General features: G+C 48.2%; 1 protein-coding gene across 2 annotated transcripts in view; it reads left to right on the top strand.

Annotated features, from left to right (window-relative positions):
- Positions 1–21568, top strand: part of RPH3AL (rabphilin 3A like (without C2 domains)) — a 161339-nt gene that overhangs the window by 20043 nt on the left and 119728 nt on the right. Inside the window, exon 1 of one of the 2 annotated variants that reach the window (XM_034640607.1) lies at positions 5465–5653. The exons of the other annotated variant lie outside the window; for it this stretch is intronic. The gene's annotated coding sequence lies outside the window, so the exon portion shown is untranslated. Of the gene's footprint in view, positions 1–5464; positions 5654–21568 lie in introns of those variants that run through there. 2 annotated transcript variants of the gene reach the window in all.

Raw genomic sequence — 21568 nt, 5'->3', positions numbered from 1 at the left:
GGGGCGGCGAGAGGGAGGGCGAACGCGGCTGCGGACGCCAGGCGGCGCTGGGGTGAGCGTAGCTCGCGAGCGAGTCTGCAAGTGCAGTGTTTACCGAGCGCCCGCCGCCGGCTGCCGGCCGGGGCGCGCACGTGCGGCGGGAGGGGCCCGGTGTGGTCGAGCAGCGGCCCCTCTGCGCTAGACTTGCCCTCGGTGAGGATCCCACACTCTGGGCGATAGGCTTGGGGCGCCGTGGTGGGCTCTCGCTCCTAGTTAGGTGGTCGGGAGTGGGATTGCGATGGCACGTTGGTGCCCAGGAGCGTGTGAATGCGGGATGTGGGTATTTCTCACTGGCCAGAAGGACTTCCAGTGGTTCACGCTGCCCGCCCCTTTAAGTCCGAGAATCCTTCTCTGGGTTTGTTTTCTAACCCTCCAGAAACCCACTCCGAGCCCTCAGGCTCACCTGTTTTTCCCAGGCGGAAGACTTGGAGGAAGTGTTGAAGTCCATCCAGGGTGCCTCATTGCTATCAGAATGAAGGCTCTGGGCTCGTAGTGGTGCCCATGACACTTGAGCTATTGGGGCGGAAGCCCCTTTCTTGGGCTTCAGCAAGGGCTCTACCGGGAGGTCTGAGACTTTTGTCACCTGCCTGGCTGTTGGGAAGGCTGAGGACCGAATTTTCCCATCTGGGTTGTCTATACCCTCCCTCCCCCCATCCCTTCCCCCTCACGTCCGTTCTAGGGAGAGGTGTGATGCAGAAGGTGGAAACCTAGCCTCAGTGAGATCAGGGCCAGGGGCATTCTGGCGAATGATCGGATTCTTCCTGTGCTGCTCCGGGGGATCTTTGATCTTCCTAGCAGCAGGGGTCTGGGGGGTCAGGGGTGGCCCTGGGCACCCTGGTAAGAGCATTGGCAGAACCAGGCTGTGGTCCAGTCTCTGCCCCTTCCCCCCCCTTCTACCTTAAGCGAATGTGCCCTTACCGGGGTCTTCATGCCCCTCATCCTCCCGTGACATTCACTTGGCCTCCCATCTCTTGGGGGAAAAAAAATCAGGCATCAGAGGCCTGAGCTTCATTTCCTCTTTTCTCTCACTGTCACATTTTCCAGACAAGTGCTCTGCACCTGCCGCCTGCCTCTCAGCTCCACGCCTCCCCTCTTAATCCTCCGCAGCCTGGTGCAGCCCGGCCCCACCACCACTCTGTGAAACTGCTGTCCTCAAAGTCATCTTGTTTCCAAGCACTGCTTTTTTGCTGGTCTTGTCCTTCCGCCGGGGAAGCGGACCCCTGTGTGCGCGTGTCTTCTCTGCAGCCTTCTTTGCTGTGATTTCTGGGGCACCCCACTCTCCTGGTTTGGTTCTTCTCCATTGTTCTTTCTCTTTGGAGCCTTCTTCCCTCCTTAGGGGGATGTTTTTTGAGGTGCTGTGTTTAGCTTTTCAGGTGCTTTCTTCAGAAGCCCCTCAGGGCAACCCCCCTCTCTGGGTTCTAGCGTCAATCCTGGCCCCCAGGAGGCCCCAGTGACATCCCAGGCTCCGCACATCCGAGTCTGGCCTCCTCCCATGCAGCTGCTCTCACTTGCTCCTCCGCAATGGGCTTCCCTCCTCCGTTAATACTCCCTTTTCCCTGAAGTGTCTCTCCCTTTTCCTTGAAGTGTCTCCCCGGCCCTCACCGCTTCTCTGACCCCGAGGCTGTTGCAGGCCTCGAACATCTCAGGCGGGGCTCCAGGCCCTTTAGCAGGTCTCCCTGGTGCCAGCATCCCGTCCAGCCTCTGCGGTCCATCTGCCACGTCGCCGGTGGACTGATGGTCCCAGACTCCTGCTTTTGCCCTGCGGCTGACCCTCCTCCCCTGACAATCCTCACCGGCTCTGCATTCCTCCCACACAAGGCGGAGCTCTTCCGCCCCTCATTCATGGGGCCTCACTGTCCCAAACCAGTTTCCAGGCCTGCAGCTTCTTCCCTCCCTACCACACTCAGCCCGCTCAGCCCCGTTGCCCTTAGCCTCTGGGATCACGCTCAGTCACTGTTGCCTCTGGGAAGGCCTTGTGACCCATCTGGCTGCACTGGGGGCCCGTTTCTTGGCTTTCCCTGTTCGTGGTGCCCTGGTGCAGCTGTCTGCTGATGATCTCTGGCCCTCCGTGCCCTTGAAGACTGTTCCCTTTCTCCTGGCTCCCCAGGACCCAGGCTCCCTGCAAGCACTCGAGAAAGGAGTTCCCACCCCCAAACATCCAGGAATACCTCCCTGTTATCCTTCAGGGTCTGACTGAAACTCCACCTCTGTCCTAGACTCTTCCAGCCATCCGGATCCCCATCCGTCTACACTCCTGCTGGGTTATTGATGGATTCATTACAGTTTGTGCCACCCAATTGAATACTTTGTTCTCTGCCATCAGCCTCCAGGTGTATCATGGGTGTGAGAGATGCTTTTCCGGCTCTTAACCATAGCAGCTGTTTATTGAGGGGTCATTGGGAGTGGGGCAGTGTGCTGATCTTTCCAGGTGTTCTCCCAATGCCCAGAGGGGTGGGTGCTGTAATTATTGTCTCGTCCTGCCCATGAGGACACCAACCCAGAGAGCGTTCGGGACTTGCTGCATCACACAGCTTGTTGGCGGGCAGGGCACAGGTTGGAACTCCAGTCTGCCTGGCTCCGAAGACGTTTCCAGTGCTAGGGTTTGCTGTTCGGGGCAGTGTGTGCTTCAGTCCGAGGAGTGTTTATGTCCTCTTGGCACCTGGCCCAGGTGCGTGGCCTCTGTGGGTGGTGTGGTCAGCTGGTTGCTTTGGGACTCCAGGAAAAGACTTTGTAACAGAACAGATGGTTAATGATGGGACAAGTGACTCAGAGAGGCTGTGACATCTGCCCTGAGGCCTTAGAAACAGGACATCTGTGTGTGTGTGTGTGTGTGTGTGTCTGTCTGTCTGTCTGTCTTAAGTAAAAGTTGTGGTACAGGGAACCCTGCAGCGCCCTCAGGTAGTTTGGGTCATGTCTGTCCCTTAAGGCACTTTTGCCTGCTTTTTTTTGGTCAACAAAATCAACCCCACCCCTCCAAACTGCACCTCCTTCAACGAAAGAAGTTTCCTAGTCCTTCCTCCCTCTGCAGGTCACTGTCATATGAAAATGAGTTCCTGCTGTGAAATACGGTTGCCATGGCAACCACTAGCTTGAGGCCCTGAGTCTCTTGCTCCTAGGTCTCTGCACTGTAAGCTTCCAGGGGCTTTTTTCCATCTCTGTCGCCTAAAAATACAAAATACTATGCTTCACTCTCCTTTCGTGTAAACATTTAAAAATGTGGGTTTTTTTTTCAGGCAGTGGTTTCTGGGCACTGTCGGTGCCCCAGCAGCCTGTGACTGGGCTGCTGGCACGTGCCATTATTAATGACTCTAGAACAGTGCCCCCAGTTGAGGCCATATTTTGAGTGAAGGCCATTGCACGGTGTTCTCGATGACCGATGACCGGAGAGGTGCAGGGAGAGAGTGGTTTGGTGTGGGGGGAGGGCTTTTTCGTGCCGCTCTGCTCCCCTGGGAGGTGGTGAAATTGTCTTCAGTTGCTGCCTCCTTGTGTGTTAGAGCCTTGCTTGGCACTCCTGGGGGGGGCCGCCCAAAGCAGGGTGTCTCGGGGTGCTGAGAAAGGGTGCCTTTGGCAGCGGTCATCGCTACTGACATTGACTGAGCGCGTACTATGTGCAGACGCTGTTCCCTTAATTAATCCTCCACTGAGTGAAATTCAAAGTACAATTATCCCCATTTTATGGGTAAGGAAACGGATGTATAGAGAAGCAGCGTGCATGCCCAAGCACACACAGCGATAGTCCTAGAAGTGTGGCTCCTGTGGCCAGGGCCCTTTACTTGGCGTAGCCTGGGACGGACTGTGTTTAAAGAGCAAAAGGGTGAATTGGAGAGGTAGGGCAGATGGAGGCTTAAAGCGCCAGTTTCCAACTTCCTATTTAATTTTTCAGTTTACCGTTTTTAAAAAAGATTTTATTTTTTCATGTGAGAGAGAGAGAGCGCAGTAGGGGGGAATGGCAGGCAGAGGGAGAGGCAGTCTCCCCGCTGAGTCAGGAGCCTGAGGTGGGGCTCGATCCCAGGAGCTGGTGATCACAACCTGAACCGAAGGCAGATGCCCAACCATCTGAGCCACCCAAACCCCCCTTCATTTTACCACTTTTTACGTCTTAAGGGCAAAAGGCTGTGGTGCAAAGGCACGTACTTGAATGCTTATAGCAGCGCTATTTGTGATTGCCAAAACGCTGGAGATCACCCAACGTCCAATGGGCAGCAGCATGGACAAATAAATTGGGGGGCTACACACGACAGAACACTCTGCTACAGCGAGGACGAGCCATTTACAGGCACATGGAGCAACGCGGCTGTATCAGACAGACCGTGTGATTGAGTTTCTTTAGCTATTCCACCACCTGTGAAGGTTCAGACTGTACCTCAGTTTTTCACGACTGCAAACTACCACAAAGACTGTCCCAGAACTTTCCACCTGTGCACACACGCCAGGGTTTCCTCAGAGCAGATCCTGAGAAACAGAATCCCTGTGTCATAGGGCGGGTGCCTTTTTTATCTTAACAAATTGATGTCCATGTGACATTCCTTTCTAAGCCTCAGATCCCATGGCTTTATCAATCTGATCCCTGTGAAATTTCCTCTTGTCAGTTTTGGCCCGGCAGTTTGGTCTCCCTGGCGTATTCTGTGCCCTGGCTCTGCTCCATTGCTCTCCTTCCTACTCACATCATCCCCCCACAATGAGGTGGGCTGCCCCGCTCACTCCCAAGCACGGGCCAAATGGCCACCCTTTCTGGCTGCTGAGGGAGAGGACTCTTGGATGGAGAGGAGGCCCTTCTGAATCCAAGATGCTACATTTCTGGGAATCAGAGGATGTATCACTGGTGAATGAGAAGGGGGTGGGGCCCAAGCAAGAGGCAACTTTATAAACCCCGGCATCAACTCAGTTGCTCGGATGGCCTGATGCAAAGCCGAGAAACACCAGCACACCGCAGGCATGAGCGCAGCTGCATGAGTCAGGCAGGGCTGGGTACTGACAATCACCCACCCTCCTTGCCAGGCAGACACACCATAACTTCGTAATGATGCCCACAGCCGTCACTGCAGCGCGCCGCTGATGAACTGCCGTGGTGTACTAAGTGCTTTTACATAAGGCGCCAACTACGTAACTGTGGGCTTACATAAGGTGCTCTGGTATTTTTAGCAGCATATAACTGCCATATGAAAGGAGATGCTCTCCCAATGAACGCCACTCACTTTCCAGGCTGGCACAGTCTTTGAAATGCTGAGGTTTGACAGGCAGCTCGTGGCTGTCAGAGGGTCAAGGATGTCTGGGTTGAGGGCAATAGCAGCAGCCAGATTCTGCAATTTCTCCAGGCCCACCTGACGCCCCACAACCAAGAGAAAGGGATACACATCACCTCGATTGCCCCCGGGCATCACAACAGCAAGAAAAGGGCCATTTCACTGACTCGGCAGATCCCACCAGACACATCCTCTCTTAGCAGGTGCTCCCCAGACCCGACAGAGTGGAAGGGGACAGGAGGAAACCAGAGCTGGTCTAGCCCTGCTTCCACATTCCCAGAGCTGTCCCCCCAAGAACCCGAGTGCCCACCCTCATGTCAACTCCCAGCTGTCACTAGAAGTCCAAGGTTCCAGGTAGAGTAAAGTCAAAGGTATGGTGCATCTGTATTCATGTCTTGGGTCTAGGGTCACTGCTGCCTTTATTCTGGTTTTGCTCAATCTTTTTTTTTTTTTTTTTAAATTTTATTTACTTATTTGTGAGAGAGAGCACACAGGCAGGAGGAGCGGCAGGCAGAGGGAGAAGCAGGTTCCCCGCTGAACAAGGACCCTAGTGCGGGACTTGAGCCCGGGCCCCTGGGATCATGACCTGAGCTGAAGGCAGACGCTTAACCCACTGAGCCACCCAGGCTCCCCATTGCTAAATCTTGAAGTATGACACACAGAGAAGTACGCATATCGAAATTGATGAGTTTTGACAATATGAACACTCCTATGTGACCAGCACCCAGATAAAGAAAACAAACATTACCAGCCTCCCAGGAGCTTTCCTCATGCCTCCTGGAACCTACTGCACTGACTTCCAACACCTTATATTTGTTTTGCCTTTTTTGTACTTTATATAAATGGAATCGTATGGCACCAGGTTTGAGTAGCCGGGAAGGGTGGCCATTTGGCCTGTGCTTGGGAGTGAGCGGGGCAGCCCACCTCATTGTGGGGGGATGATGTGAGTAGGAAGGAGAGCAATGGAGCAAAGCCAGGGCACAGAATACGCCGGGGAGACCAAACTGCCCGGCCAAAACTGACAAGAGGAAATTTCACAGGGATCAGATTGATAAAGCCATGGGACCTGAGGCTTAGAAAGGAATGTCACATGGACATCAATTTGTTAAAATAAAAAATGCACCTGCCCTATGACACAGGGATTCTGTTTCTCAGGATCTGCTCTGAGGAAACCCTGGCATGTGTGCACAGGTGGAAAGTTCTGGGACAGTCTTTGTGGTGGTAGTTTGCAGTTGTGAAAAACTGTACAGTCTGAACCTTCACTGATGGTGGAATAGCGAAAGAAACTCAGATGGTCATACCTAGGAATACTATGCAGGTTTGAAAAAGAATTAGTTAGAGGCTCCTGGGTGGCTCAGTCCATTAAGCGCCTACTTTCGGCTTAGGTCATGATCCCAGGGTCCTGGGATTGAGACCCGCTCTGGGCTCCCTGCTCAGCAGGGAGTCTGCTTCTCCCTCTCCCTCTGCCCTTCTTCCTGCTTGTGCTCTCTCTCTTTCAAATAAATGAAATCTTTTTTTTTAAATTTACTAAGGACAGTTTTTTTTATTTTTTTTAAAGATTTTATTTATTTGACAGAGAGAGAGATCACAAGTAGGCAGAGAGATAGGCAGAGGGAGAGGGAGAAGCAGGCTCCCTGCTGAGCAGAGAGCCCGATGCAGGACTTGATCCCAGCACCCTGAGATTACCACGTGAGCCAAAGGCAGACGCTTAACCGACTAAGCTGCCTGGGCACCCCTAAAATCTTTTTTTAAAAAAGAAAAAGAATTAGTTAGATCTTTATATAATAATATAGATGAAGGGTGCCTGGGTGGCTTAGTTGGCTAAGTGTCCAACTCCTGATTTCGGCTAAGGTCATGATCTTTTAGGGTTGTGAGATCAAGCTCCAAGTTAGGCTCCACGCTGGGCATGGAGCCTGCTTAAGATTCTCTACCCACCCCCCGTTCCCTGCCCCCCCCAAACAAAACAAAACAAAATATATAAAACAATATAGATGAATTTCTAAGATTGTAGGGGGAAGAAGGCAAGTTTCAAAGTGATAAATATATTATGATGCTATTTGTAGAAATATATACATGTAGTCCTTTATGCTTTATATGAGTACACATATATGTAACACTCATCTATATGTAAAATCATATAAAATGGTCTAGAAAAATATGTTCCAAACTTATAATAGATGTTATCTCCAGGGAATGGAGAAGGAGACCAGAATTGTATGTGTGTGGGGGTGGGGATGATCAAAAGGAAATTTAGCTGCCTCTGTGATATTTAAAATTTTTTAAGTTATAATTAAATTGATAATTTATATACCTCAAATAATTCACTCATTTTAAGTATATAATCTGTTTAAATCCGCAAAAGGAACAGTACTTACGTAATTAAAGATTAATACTAGTCTACCCCCCTTTGTGATAGAAGACTCCTCAGTGCGTGTCTGAGCACCGATGGACCGTGACTTGCTGACTGTATAGTGCTTTGCATTTAAGGGCAGCTTGCGTAGGTAGAAATTCTTCCTTTTTTTGAACTGAGATTTGCCTCTTTGTTGTTCTGCCTCTGAGTCTGTCCCTTTGGAGCCGCCTCAAATAAGTCTTCCCTTTTCCATGGGCTCGGATTTTCCCTGGTGCAAGATGCATGTCGTGCCCACCTGCTCTGGGGAGAAATACTCGCCTCTTCAAGGGGCTCCTTGTACAGTCTGCAGGGTCATATGGCTCACGCATTCCAGATTCCAGACTGTGCTGGGCACCTGGCTCGAAGCCAGACTCCCGAAGTTTTGCAGAACATGACCCTCTGCCCCTGATGTTGCTTGACCACGACATAGCACTTCTTCAAAATAATGGTCTTTTGAATTATAAAAATAACTCACATTCCCTGTGGAAATTTAGAAAATACACAAAAGCACAAGAAAATAGAAGCCATTGATTCTCAACCTCCAGAGATAATTGTTGTTTAATGTTTAAAAGTTGAGATCATTCTAAATAAATGATTTTATAACCTGCATTTTATTTAACATGTTCACTTATTCGTAAGAATGAGAACTGACATCTATGTAGCACATTTTTTCTTAGTTCACAGTTTTTTAATTATTATTTTTATGTTTATGTTTATTTTATTTTTTAAAAGATTTATTTGAGGGGGGGCCTGGGTGGCTCAGTCAGTTAAGCGTCTGCCTTCGGCTCAGATCATGGTACCAGGGTCCTGGGATCGAGCCCCGCATCAGGCTCCCTGCTCAGGGGGAGAGCCTGCTTCTCCCTCTCCCTGCCACTCTGCCTACTTGTGCTGTCTATCTCTGTCAGATAAATCAAAATCTTAAAAAAAAGATTTGAGAGAGCATGCACATGCACCCGTGTGTGCAAGAAGGGGGAGGGGCAGAGGGAGAGAATCTTGAGCAGACTCCCCGCTGAGCTTGGAGCTGACATGGGGCTTGGTCCCACAACCCTGAGATCATGATCTGACCCAAAATCAAGAGTCAGACGCTTAACTGACTGAGCCACCCAGGTGCCCTATTTTTAATTTTTTTAGAGATTTTATTTTTAATCTCTACACCCAACGTGGGGCTCGCACTCACAACCTTGAGACCAAGTTTTGCACGTTCTACTGGCTGAGGCAGCCAGGTGCCCCTATTATTATTATTATTATTATTTTTAAACATAGAGAAGTTTCTATGTGGTGTCGTGGACTGAACGTTTTGTGTTTTCCCCAAATTCATGTGTTGATACCCTAACCTCCACTGTGATGGTATTTGGAGACCGGGTGTTCAGGAGGTAATCAGGATTCGATGAGGCCATGAGGGTGGGGTCCTCGTGATGAGATTAGTGTCCTGACGAGAAGAGAGATCAGCCGGCTCTCCCTCCCCGTGTCTCTCTGTCTCTCTCCCTCCCTCTCTGCTCTGCATGCACAGAGGAAAGGCCAAGGGAGCACACAGCAGTCAGGCCCCTGTCTGCCCCCCAGGAGGAGAGCCCACACCAGGAACCAAGTTAACCAGCACCTTGACCTTGAACTCCAGCCTCCAGGCCTGTGAGACATAAATGTTGTTCAGTTGTGCAGTCTCCAGGGTATTTGTGAAGGCAGCCCAAGCTGAGTGAGTCCTTTCGTTTTATGATTTCCTCCTTTGCTTTTGGGTTTGAAAGGGCTTCCCCACCCCGAGGTCAGATAAATATTCACCTGTATTTCTTCAGGTTCTTTATTTGGTGCCCACTTTTCTATTCGCCGCTCTCTTCCAATCGAAACTTATTTTGGTTTATGATGTGAGATAAGACCCTGATTTTATTTCTTTCCAAATTGTCGGCCAGTTCTTTCCAGTTAATTTCTCTTCCCACCATCTGTATTTTAAATTTAAATTGATTTTTTGAATAGATGTTAAAATCATGTTCAAAATCCAAAAGATATAATTCTATACCTGAAACTAATAAACGCTCTATGTTAACTAACTGGGATTAAAATAAAAACTTTTTCATGACACATCTCCAAAGGCAAGAGAAATAAAAGATAAAATGAACTTATGGGACTTTATCAGGATAAAGAGCTTGCACAGCCAAGGAAACAGTCAAAAAAACTAAGAGACAGCCCACGGAATGGGAGAATATATTTGCAAAGGACACCACAGATAAAGGACTGGTATCCAAGATCTACAAAGAACTTCTCAAACTCAATACACGAGAAACAAATAAACAAATCATAAAATGGGCAGAAGATATGAACAGACACTTTTCCAATGAAGACATACAAATGGCTAACAGACACATGAAAAAATGTTCAAAATCATTAGCCATCAGGGAAATTCAAATCAAAACCACACTGAGATACCACCTTACGCCAGTTAGAATGGCAAAGATAGACAAGGCAAGAAACAACAATTGTTGGAGAGGATGTGGAGAAAGGGGATCCCTCCTACATTGTTGGTGGGAATGCAAGTTGGTACAGCCACTCTGGAAAACAGTGTGGAGGTCCCTTAAAAAGTTAAAAATTGAACTACCCTATGACCCAGCCATTGCACTACTGGGTGTTTACCCCAAAGATACAGACGTAGTAAAGAGAAGGGCCATATGCACCCCAATGTTCATAGCTGCATTGTCCACAATAGCCAAATCATGGAAGGAGCCGAGATGCCCTTCAACAGATGACTGGATTAAGAAGCTGTGGTCCATATATACAATGGAATATTACTCAGCTATCAGAAAGAACGAATTCTCAACATTTGCTGCAACATGGACGGCACTGGAGGAGATAATGCTAAGTGAAATAAGTCAAGCAGAGAAAGACAATTATCATATGATTTCTCTCATCTATGGAACATAAGAACTAGGATGATCGGTAGGGGAAGAAAGGGATAAAGAAAAGGGGGGTAATCAGAAGGGGGAATGAAACATGAGAGACTATGGACTGTGAGAGACAAACTGAGGACTTCAGAGGGGAGGGGGTGGGGGAATGGGATAGACTGGTGATGGGTAGTAAGGAGGGCACGTATTGCATGGTGCACTGGGTGTTATACGCAACTAATGAAGCATCAAACTTTACATCGGAATCTGGGGATGTACTGTATGGTGATTAACATAATATAATAAAATAAAATTAAAAAATAAATAAATAAAAACTTTAGGGGGCCTGGGTGGCTCAGTCGTTAAGTGTTTGCCTTTGGCTCAAGGCGTGATCCCGGAGTCCTGGGATCGAGCCCCATATCGGGCTCCTCTGCTGGGAAGCCTGCTTCTTCCTCTCCCACTCCCCCTGCTTGTGTTCCCTCTCTCGCTGGATGTCTCTCTCTCTGTCAAATAAAGAAGGAAAATCTTTTAAAATAAAATAAAAATTTAAAAAACCCCACAAAATTCAGAAGATACAAAAGACAATGAAATTCTCCCTCCTCCCTTATCCCTTAGCTTCCCAGGCCCAGAACCAGTGTTACTAGTAACTGTGTGTTACTAGGTTATAGGTTTTGGACACTGGGTATCCTTCCCTCTTCTCTGGATGGACTTTAAATGTTAGCTTTATTCTAGTGTACAAACATATTAAGTTCCAGGCTTTCTGTTTCTCTCATTATCTGTCTTTTTTTCCTGTATGGTGGCATTTTAAAAAATATATATATTTTAACACCTGGAAGTGCAGATTCTTTCTTGAAATTTCCTTGGCTATTTTTGCCTATCTATTTATTCTTCTATATGAAATTTATAATCATTTCATTGTTTCTCTACAAATATCATTAGAATCAAATTTGGGATTATATTAAACTTACAGAATAGTAACTATTGGCTTTTCCTATCTAGAAATACGGTCTGTTCTGTATTTCTTTCCGGTCATCTCTTCTTGTATAGTATGCAGTAAAGTGTCATATATTTCTTTATGAAGACTGTGAACATTTCTTGTTTAGTTTGTTGCCAGGAGCTTTACGTTTTTTTGTTACCAGGGAATAGGATTTTTTTTTTCAAGATTTTATTATTTGTCAGAGAGAGAGTACAAGCAGGGGGAGCGGCAGGCAGAGGGAGAGGGAAAAGCAGACTCCCCACTGAGCAGGGAGCCCAATGCGGGACTCGATCCGAGGACCCTGGGATCATGACCGAGCTGAAGGCAGACGCTTAACCCACTGAGCCACCCTGGAGCCCCAGGATATATATCTTTTTTAACATTTATTTTCAGTTGGATATGTTGGAATATAAGAAGTTACTAACTTAAAAAATTATTGTGAAATATATGTACACGAGAGCATATAAAACATAAGTGTACAGTTTAAAGGAGAATAATAAAACAGACATCGCCTAGCTAGCTAAAGAAATAGAGCACTGCTAGCCCTTTGGAATTGCTTTTATACGTCTCCTTAAATGGATCTCCGTCTTTCACCACCCCCAGGGGATGACTGACCTGGATTTTGTTATAGTTATTAACCTCTGTCCTTTATAGCGTCACCACACAGGTTTATAGCCTTAAACAATACCTTGTTGGATTTTTGTATGCTTTTGAGGTTTTACCAGTGGGCTCACACTGGATTCAGATTCATTTTTAAATTGACACGTGTGTATGTGTGGTTGAGATTCATCGTGCTGTTGCATGTGGCTGGCTCCCAGTTCATTTGTCCCTGCCACTTGTTGATGGGCATTTGGGTTGTTTCTGCCTTTCTTTACTCTCACCAATGTCCTTTCTATGTGTAAGTTTCTCTAGGATTTATATACTTGGGAGTAGAATTACAAGGTCATAGGTCATGTGTACCTTCCCCTCTTGTTCCTCTCCAGATTCTGGAGCAACGTGTATTCCCTGCAGACCTGGACCGGAGGGTTTGTTGTTTTGCACCTCAGTCTGGTGAGCGTGGGCGCCTGGCTGGCTCGGTTGGTGGAAAGTGTGACTCTTGATCTCGGGGTTGTGAGTTCAAGCCCCATGTTGGGTATAGAGATTACTTTAAAAAAAATCTTGGGACGCCTGCGTGGCTCAGTCAGTTAAGCGTCTGACTCTTGATTTCAGCTCAGGTCATGATCGTCAGGGTTGTGAGGTCGAGCCCTGCTCAGGTCATGATCGGCAGGGTTGTGAAGTCGAGCCCTGCGTTGGGCTCCACACGGGGCGTGGGGCCTGCTTGAGATTCTCTCCCCCCTCCCTCTGTCCCTAACCACCCCTCCCACTTGGGCTTTCTCTCACTCTAAAAATAATAATAAAACAAAATCTTTTTTAAAAAATTGGCATTTTATGATTACTGCTAGCACGGAACATATTTATGAGCTATTTGTGTTTCCTCACTTATGCACCTGTACTTTTCTTTCTTTCCTATTCGGCCTTTTTTCTCTTCCCTCCCCCTCCTCCAGGTGGTGCCCCTATTAGATTATTACTGATTCATAAGTGATCTTCCCACATTCACATTCTGGTACTAATTCTTTGTTTATTATGTGTTATAAACACTTCTCTCAGTTTGTGGCTGGCTTTTCACTATTTTAGTATCATTTTTTCTTTTTTAAATATGTATATATATTAAATATACATATATATATATATATTTTTTTTTTTTCTTTGAGAGGGGAAGGGGCCAAGGGAGAAGGAGAGAGAGAATCTTAAGCAGGCTTCATGCCCAGCTCGGAGCCCAACCCTGAGATCATGACCTGAGCCAACCTAACGGTTGGACGCTTAACCGATGGAGCCACCAGGTGCCCCCAACACCATCTTCTGATGAACGGAGCAGTCAGAGCTTAAGTTGGCAAGCTTATCACTAACTAAAGTTCTGTACTTGTTTGTGTGTCCTTTCTTTTGTGGTAAGATGTGCATGCAGTGAGGTGCCCAAATCGTCTGTGTTCCGTTGGTGAGCGCAGATAAATGCATACACCCATGCAACCCAGACCCCCATCAAGATGTGACCATCACCCCAGAAAGTTCCCTCATCCCGCTTCCCAGGCAATTTCTACACCACTCCCCCAGAGCCAACCACTATTTGGATTTGTTTCCACCATGGACCAGTTTTGCCTGTGCTGGAACTCATACCGATGGAATCATACAGTATGTACTCTTTTGTCAAAGGCCTCTTTCTTGCTCACTTGACACAGTGTTTTGACACTTATCCTTGGTGTAACAGTAGCTGCTTCCTTTTTATTGCTGTCGTGTTCCGTTGTATGAATAAGTACAATTTACTTTCCCACTCGCCTATCGATAGACCCTGGGCTGTTTTTAGTTTTTGGCTATGGTAAATGGAGTGGCCCTGAGTCTTCTTGTTCACATAGGTTTTCATGTCTCATAGATATTATTTCTCTTACATGTTTTACTTCTGTTAGGAGTAGAATTGCTGGGTTATAGGTTAGGCCTACCTTTTTTTTTTTTTTTAAGCAGAAGATCCATTCAGAAAACGACTCACATCCTAAGTATACTGCTTGAATAATGTTCGCACGTGAATGCTGCCGCGTAGCCATCACCCAGGTCCAGGGGTGGGAGCCTGGCCCATGCTGGGATCTGACTCTTGTGCCGAGTGAAGCAATTAGGGGAAGGATAGTAGAGCTGCTTATCCCACGGCGGAGCTGGAGGGACTTTGAGGCCCGGTCTCCTGTCACGACTGGAGTTCCTGTTTTTTTCCACATCAGCACCTTCAGCCTTGCCGTCGATTCCGAGCTGTGAGGTATCCCTCCAGTGAATTCCTCTGTGCTCACGTCAGCCAGGCCTGGCTTCTGTTGCTTACAGGCAAACTCCTGATGGATACAGCGCGCCCACCCCCTAGACCCCAAGTTTTAGTGGATTGCGCCCCTCATCTTGCTAGAACTGTCTTAGCAGCAGAATCTGCCTTTAAGCAATTCCTGAGTTTTTATATGACCTCATTTGAACCCTTGGATTCACAGGCTGGCAAGGTGGGCTCTCAAACAGGTGGGCACTTTACCTCTAATTAAAAAGTCGGTGGCAAAGCTGCTTCAGACATTCAGGCTTGGCGAATTGTTGGGTTTTTTGGGTTTTTTCCTTTCCCCTCTAGCTTTAAATTTAGTTTGCAGTTTTGGAACAATTTTCTCTCCGTTCCCAGTGGAAAGTTAATGGAGAACGCTGGCTTAATTTAGAAGGCGAAATCCAGGAGTGTGTATGATTTTCTGAACTTCATTTTTGGAAACCAGGTTCATTTCTCTCGCTCCCTCACGTAGAGCGCTGGGGGGCTAGGGGAGGTGTTTGGGGCGCTGACCGGAAGGTAGACCCCGAGTCCGAGTTCTGTGCCATCCCTCAGGGACTGTTTGCCTAAGAAGGCTCAACATTCAAATTGTCCTACTCTAAGTGGGGCCTCATTTAAAAGTAAAAAAGGAAATGGATTCACTTCTGGTTTCTCTTTTAATGTCATCGAATCACACAGATTAGTGACAGGAGATGACCCAAGTTCGACTGGTGTCAGAGTTGTCACAGTGCTTGTCCTCATTAATGTCAGGGTCTGGGAAGGTGTTTGATCAAGGGGCAGGTGCCACGGGTGACGTTCACCAAGAAAAGGTCAGAGATGAATGTGAAATCCTTTCTAACCCCAAATGATAAAACCAAGGCCAGGCTGTGTCTCGGGGCAACCGCCCAAGCGGCCGCGTTGGCCCAGTTTCCATCCCACGGCCTTTCCGGATGGAAGGACAGACGCCGGTTCCCACAGCCAGCTCTTCCCGCCAGTTCTAAGCCTCAGGGCAGTTTTCCTGATTTGCAGAAGGCACTGCTTTGGGGTCTGATGACCCCGGCCTGGGCATGAAGAGCTTTCTCCCACTCTCTGGGCTTGTTAGGACCTTACATGTAAGCCTGGAGCTCAGCAGATACAAGACATGGCTCTTCGCCACGTAGCCTCCCTCTCTCAAGGTTGCTGCCGGGCACGTCACCCAGCTGCTTGGAGTCTAGCGCTTGGCCAGAGCGGCAGGTGGCTGTGGGTGTGTTGGGTTCGCCAAAGTCGATCTTGCAAGCCGAGCGTCCTACGAGGGCACCACACAGAAGACGGCTTCGATTTATGTGGTTGATGACCGTGATTTTCTAACAAATGGACATGAAGTCTCTTGTGTTCATGTTATCAGTTTACTGCAATAATTTTCCAACAGGGGCAAGAGAAGCACCTCGGATAAAAGGAGCCTCCTCTCCTTCGACACAAAAGTGCGTCATGGGCTCGAATGGCCTCAGACTTTCCATAAACCCATCTTCAGGTTTGGGTCCTATGGTGAAGCGCGTCGCCCTCGACAGGGTGATGGGGGATAACTTGGCAAGGGAGGGGACTTGGGAGCAAGCAGGCCCCGTGCGGAGTCTCGGTTGCCTTCGCAGAATTAAAACTTGGCGTCTAGGTCACTCTCGGAGGTCATAACAGAGAGGACAGGCCAAGGGAGCAGCTGGAATTCGACTGTGGGCTGACCTCCCTTTGCGCAGGCCTGTCCAGAGCGCAGGTCAGGGAGCTAGTTAGGGGGTGAAGGTTTGCACGCCACGGGTCACTGCCCCGGAGCAGGCTCACCGTTCATCGCTCTGTGGTGAGCTCTGCTGACAGGTGTGGAACCGGGGCTCTTAGGGCATTCGTGTTGGAGTCGTCTGGGGCAAGCATGTGGGATGGACAGCGCGCTGGGGCAGCCTGGGAGCAGCTGCCTTTGGAGGAGGGCCGGGTGGCAAGAGCAGCGTGTGCTGGGGGTGCAGGGTTAGTGGGGGTAGGAAGGTAGGGCATATCTCTCGAGGCTGGCAGGTGGGGATCAGGCAGGTTATTCGCAGGCGGCTCACTGGCAGTCCTAGGGTTCTGACACAGGCGAGGCCAGTGGTGGGAGAACTTTGCAAGTGGAAAGGAGGGTCAGCCTGTAGCTGGCCTGGAGCCAGAAGTGCCCAGGGTGTGTAGGATGCCGGTGGGCCCGGTATGCGCAGAGCAGAAGCTGGATCGCTTCCTGGTTAAGGGCCTGTGCTCTGGGTTCAGACTCAGAGGTTTCAGCCTGCCTCTAACACTCCCTCACTCTGTGGCCTTGAAAAGTTGCTTTGCCTCTCTGGGTCTCAGTTTCCTCATCTGTAAGACGGAAGGAATGAGTACTGGCCTTGCCATCACTAGGACTAAATGAGAAGTCTTGCACAAAGCATTTAGAGCAGTGCTTGGCCCGCGGGTGATGGTGATCATTATTGTTAGTAATGAAGTCTTGGTTTGGCCTGAGGGGTGTCCTCTGGGCCTTGGACCCGCCTGCAGGTGGGGTTCACACTCGGACACCAGGGCTGCTGCTTTGATTTTATATTGAATTCTGTAACTCTGTAACAGTGCCCTGTTTCTGCGGCTGCAGCATGCTGAGGCAGGCGTGGCTTTCAGTTTAATCATCAGATTTCTGGTGGCGTCTCCTCCTACTTCTCCCCGCCTGGCCTCTGTTCTCTTTGATCCCTAGGTTGTTTATTTGTTACTGCGTTTAGTCCCCAAGCTGCCTCAAGCCCTCCTTGAAAGAGACAGTTATACATTTTGAATGAATAAATATAACTTTAGATCGTACGTTGAATCAAGAGTAACAATGGTATGCTGGGCCTGCCTGTGTCCCTGCCCACTCCTCCTTACCTGACTTCGGGGGATCAGTTGAGGCCTTAAGAAGGGTCAGTCCCTAGGACAGGTTAGGGTACACCGCCCCCTCCCCAAATGCACTGCAGAGAAACCCAGATTTTTCTGACTGTGAGGATGTACTCTTAGGCCTCATTGGGGGTTGGCGGGAGGGTGGGGGGAGGAGGACAAAGACGATCTCTCATCAAGCACTGCTGTGTGCCTGGCACTCTGCAGGTGCCTAACCCACTTTGGGCTGCTACTCAGGATCATCTCCCAGTTGTGGGATTGTAGAATTCTAGGGAGTTTATTCTGTAAGTCTGGAGGAGGGGAATGGATCTGCCATAGAATCAGTTTGGACCCAGGTGTGCGCCATGTGAAGGACCAGATGGAAGACCTTCCCCAGGACTTCCTTGTGCTCCTCAAACTTGCCAAGACATATTTCTCTGTCATCTCTCGCCACAGTATTGCTGCACAAACCACCCGAAGCCCACCAGCATATGGCAGTGAGTAGTTAGTCCTCCGCACGTGTCTTCGGGTTGGGTAAGGTTCGGCTGACCTAAGCCGTGCTCAGTGGGACTTGTTGACTTCAAGCTGTGAGTTGGGTTTAGGTGTGTTCCATGTATCTCTGGTTCCACTTGGACCAGTGACCACCAAGGCATGTTTATGTTGTGGTGACAGGTGGGAGTACCACCGAGTGAGCTCTGTTGCACAAGCACATTTCAAGCCTTTGCTCACATCATATCGGCTGACATCCCATCAGCCAATCCCAGGCCACATGGTCAATCCCAAGCCAAGGGACAGGGAAATACGCCGCCCACCATGAGGCCACGGAGAGCGCGGCTATCTTATACTATTACTGGGAGTAAAGAATTGACACCAATAATGCAGTCTACTTTGAGATGAATTCTGTTCATTCTCTCAGTAAATATTTTTTGGAAGACTACGGTGTGTGGTCTCTGTGCTGCCTCTGGGGATAGAGCAGTGAACAAAACAGGCCTGGTTCTTGCCTTTTGGAACTTACATTCCAGTGAGGGAAACACACAGAAAGAGCTCCTTCTCTTGTTAATTGTTTAATTACAGTTGTAATCATCACTACAGAGGAGAAGTAGAGAGCCCTGGGGGGCATGTGCAAAAGGGCCTGACCTAGTCCAGGGAGGAAGAGATGGTGGAGCTCAGAAATGAAGGGTAAGACTTAATCAGGCAAAGGATCCCTGGTGAGATTGACGGCTGACTTCTCATCAGAGACCCTGGAAACCAGAAGGCAGTGGGATGACAGTCAAAGTGCTAACAGAAAAAGGACCATCAACTAAGAATTCTATATCCAGAAACAAATCTTTTTTTTTTTTTTTAAGATTTTATTTATTTGATAGAGAGACACAGTGAGAGAGGGAACACAGGCAGGTAGAGTGGGAGAGGGAGAAGCAGGCTTCCCACTGAGCAGGGAGCCCAATGCAGGGCTTGATCCCAGGACCCTGGGATCATGACCTGAGTGGAAGGCAGATGCTTAACAACTGAGCCAGCCAGACGCCCCTCCAGAAACAAATCTATCCTTCAGAAGTGAAAGAGAAATTAAGACATCCCAGATAAATCAAAACTGAATTTGTTGCTATCAGCCACGCCCTACAGGAAATACTAAAGGGAGTCCTTCAGGCTGAAATGAAAGGATACCAGACAGGAACTCAAATCCACATGAAGAAATCAGGAGCACCTTTAAAGCTATCAATGTATTTTGTTTGTAACTCCTTTCTTCTATCTGCAACAGTTGTAAACTGTGTTGACAGGGTAATAACGTTTAAAGATGTAGTTTGTGTAACAATAACGGCACAAAGGAGGGGAGAGGAAACAGAGCTGTATTATAGTGGAGTTTTTGTATGTTGTTGAAATTAATTTGGTATAAATCAGAGCTGATCATTTTAAGTTAAAACGTTAATTGTTATCTCCAGGATAACCACTAAGAAAATAACTTAAAAAAATGTAATAAAAGAGACTTAAAATGGTATGCTGGAAAATCCCTATTTAACATTAAAAAAGGCAGTAATGGAAGAATGTAAGAATAAAAAGACATGACATAGAGAAAACAAATAGCAAAATGGCACAAAACTTATCAGTAATTGCGTTAAATGCAAATGGACTAAAAACTCCAATAAAAGGCAGGGATTGCAGGGATTAAGAGAATGGATAACCCCAACTCTATGCGGTCTACAAGAAACACACTTTAGATTTAAAGATACACGGAAGTGGAAAGTAAAGGAATGGAAAAAGATATACCACACAAGCAGTAACTAAGAGGGAGCAGGGGTGGCCACGCTTATAGCAGAGAAAACATTTAAGACAAAAATAGTTAGTAGAGACAAGGACATTTTGTAATGATGAAAGGGTTAACTGATCAGGAAAACATGTCAATTATATATGCATCTAACAACGGACCCCCAATATACCCGAAGCAAAGACAAACAGAAATGAGAGGAGACATAGACAATTCAACAGTAATAGTTGGAGGCTTGAAGTTCCATCTTCAGTACTAGATGCACGGGGGCAGACAGAATCCACAAGGGAACACAGACTTGAACAGCACTGTCAACCAGGTAAGACTGATAGACGTCTGTACAGCACTCCACCCAACAGAAGCAGTGTCCACGTTCTTCTCAAGGGCACAGAGAGTTTGCTCCAGGAGAGACCTTATGTTCGGTCGTGAAACAAGCCTCCTTAAATTTCAAAGGATCGAAATCCTACAATGAAATTAGAGATCAGTAACAAAAGAGAATTTGGGAAGTTCGCAAATAGGTGGAAAGTAAACACTCCTAAATAGCCAGTGGGTCAAAGAAGAAGTCATGAGAGAGATTTGAAAATACTTTGAGATGTAAGAAAATGGAAATACAACATGCCCAAACTGACGGGATGCAGCTGAAGCCGCGCTTGGAAGGAAATTCACAATTATAAGTGCCTCTATTAATAGAGAAGAAAGACCTCAAATTAATAATCTTCTATCTTAAGAAACTAGAAGAAGAGCAAACTAAATCCAAAGCGAGCAGAAGGAAAGAAATAATAAAGATTAGAGCACAGAAAAATGAAAGAATAGAAAAGGCCACCTATTACATGGCCCCATTTATATGAAATGTCCAGAATATGCAAATCCATAGAGAAAGCAAGGAGATTAGTGGTTTGGGGGGGGTTGAGAGGAGGGAGAACAGGGAGTGAGTGCTGGGGAGGGGTGGGCTGGGCTAGCGGGGAGGATTTTGGTTTTATCTTCAGAGCAGTAGGAAGCTTCTGGAGGATTGGCCTGGAGAGTTCCATTTCGGGGCTGCATTTTGAAGAGCTCCCTTTGACTGTGGAGGAGAACGGATTGGAGAGGGTCAGCGGTGGGTGTGGGGAGGCCTCTGCACTTCAGGGAAGTTATTGTTCAAGGTTCCCCCGCTAGATGGAGCCAGACCTCCCGGCCACTGATTTGAAGCCCCCTGCGTGTTCTGCATCAGCCCAGAGACTGGCTGAGATCTTCTCGCTTAAAGCGTGGTAGGGAGCGGGCCTCATATTCATCGGGCTAACTAGGGCTAGCTGGTTGCAAACGGTAGCCATTGAACAAAAACGGGAATTTACTACCAGGGCACTGGCATATCTCATGAAGCCCAGGCCAGTGGAAGGGCTGAATCAAAGCCCATGGATCCGAGGGGAACGCAGGAGCCCTCTGTGGGACTCACGTTTGCTTCAGCCTCTGTGTGGCCTCTTGTTTCCCTCACTGCACACTGCCCTTCTCTTTCCTGGGTATCCACATGGGGAAAGTGGGCCACCATCCGCTTCTGAGTTTACAGCTTACTGTTCCAGAGAGCAGTTGAGACTCTTAGCCCATTTCCCAGATTTTCAAGGGGGAAGTCTTCAACATGCCCACTTCGGCTGGGCGCTCCCCCAGAGGGTCAGCTGGGCCCGGGAGGGCTGGTCACAGTGTAGACGCTGGGGTTCTGCAGCCCTCCCTCTGCCCCGAAGGCAGCTGGGCAGCTGCAGAAAGGCCAGGGAGGGGAAGGGACATCGGACACAATGCCAGGTTCCTTTACGGCAGGGTGTCCCCCTACACACACTTTAGCCAACTCACTGCCTAGGACTGATCTGCCCCCAGGGATAAACTAGGTGAGACCTTCTTCTGTCACTTGAACTGGCTTGCAGACATAGCCCTCTGACTGTCCATCTCCCCTCCTCTTTTGGCCTTTACTTTCAGCCCTTGACTGGGCTGGGAACATTCCAGAATTTAGAATTAGTCTTACCACTTTTGTGACTTCTGTCTGTTCCCCCAGAAAAGAAAGACCTAACCTGTGCCCTGCTGACAAACGTGTTGAAAAGGAGCCCCGTTATTGTCATTGTCTCGTT

Source organism: Ailuropoda melanoleuca, chromosome 13 (genome assembly GCF_002007445.2).
Source record: "Ailuropoda melanoleuca isolate Jingjing chromosome 13, ASM200744v2, whole genome shotgun sequence".
NCBI lineage: Eukaryota > Metazoa > Chordata > Mammalia > Carnivora > Ursidae > Ailuropoda > Ailuropoda melanoleuca.
Note: the sequence above shows the minus strand (reverse complement) of the source record. Positions and strands in the feature narration are given on the sequence as shown.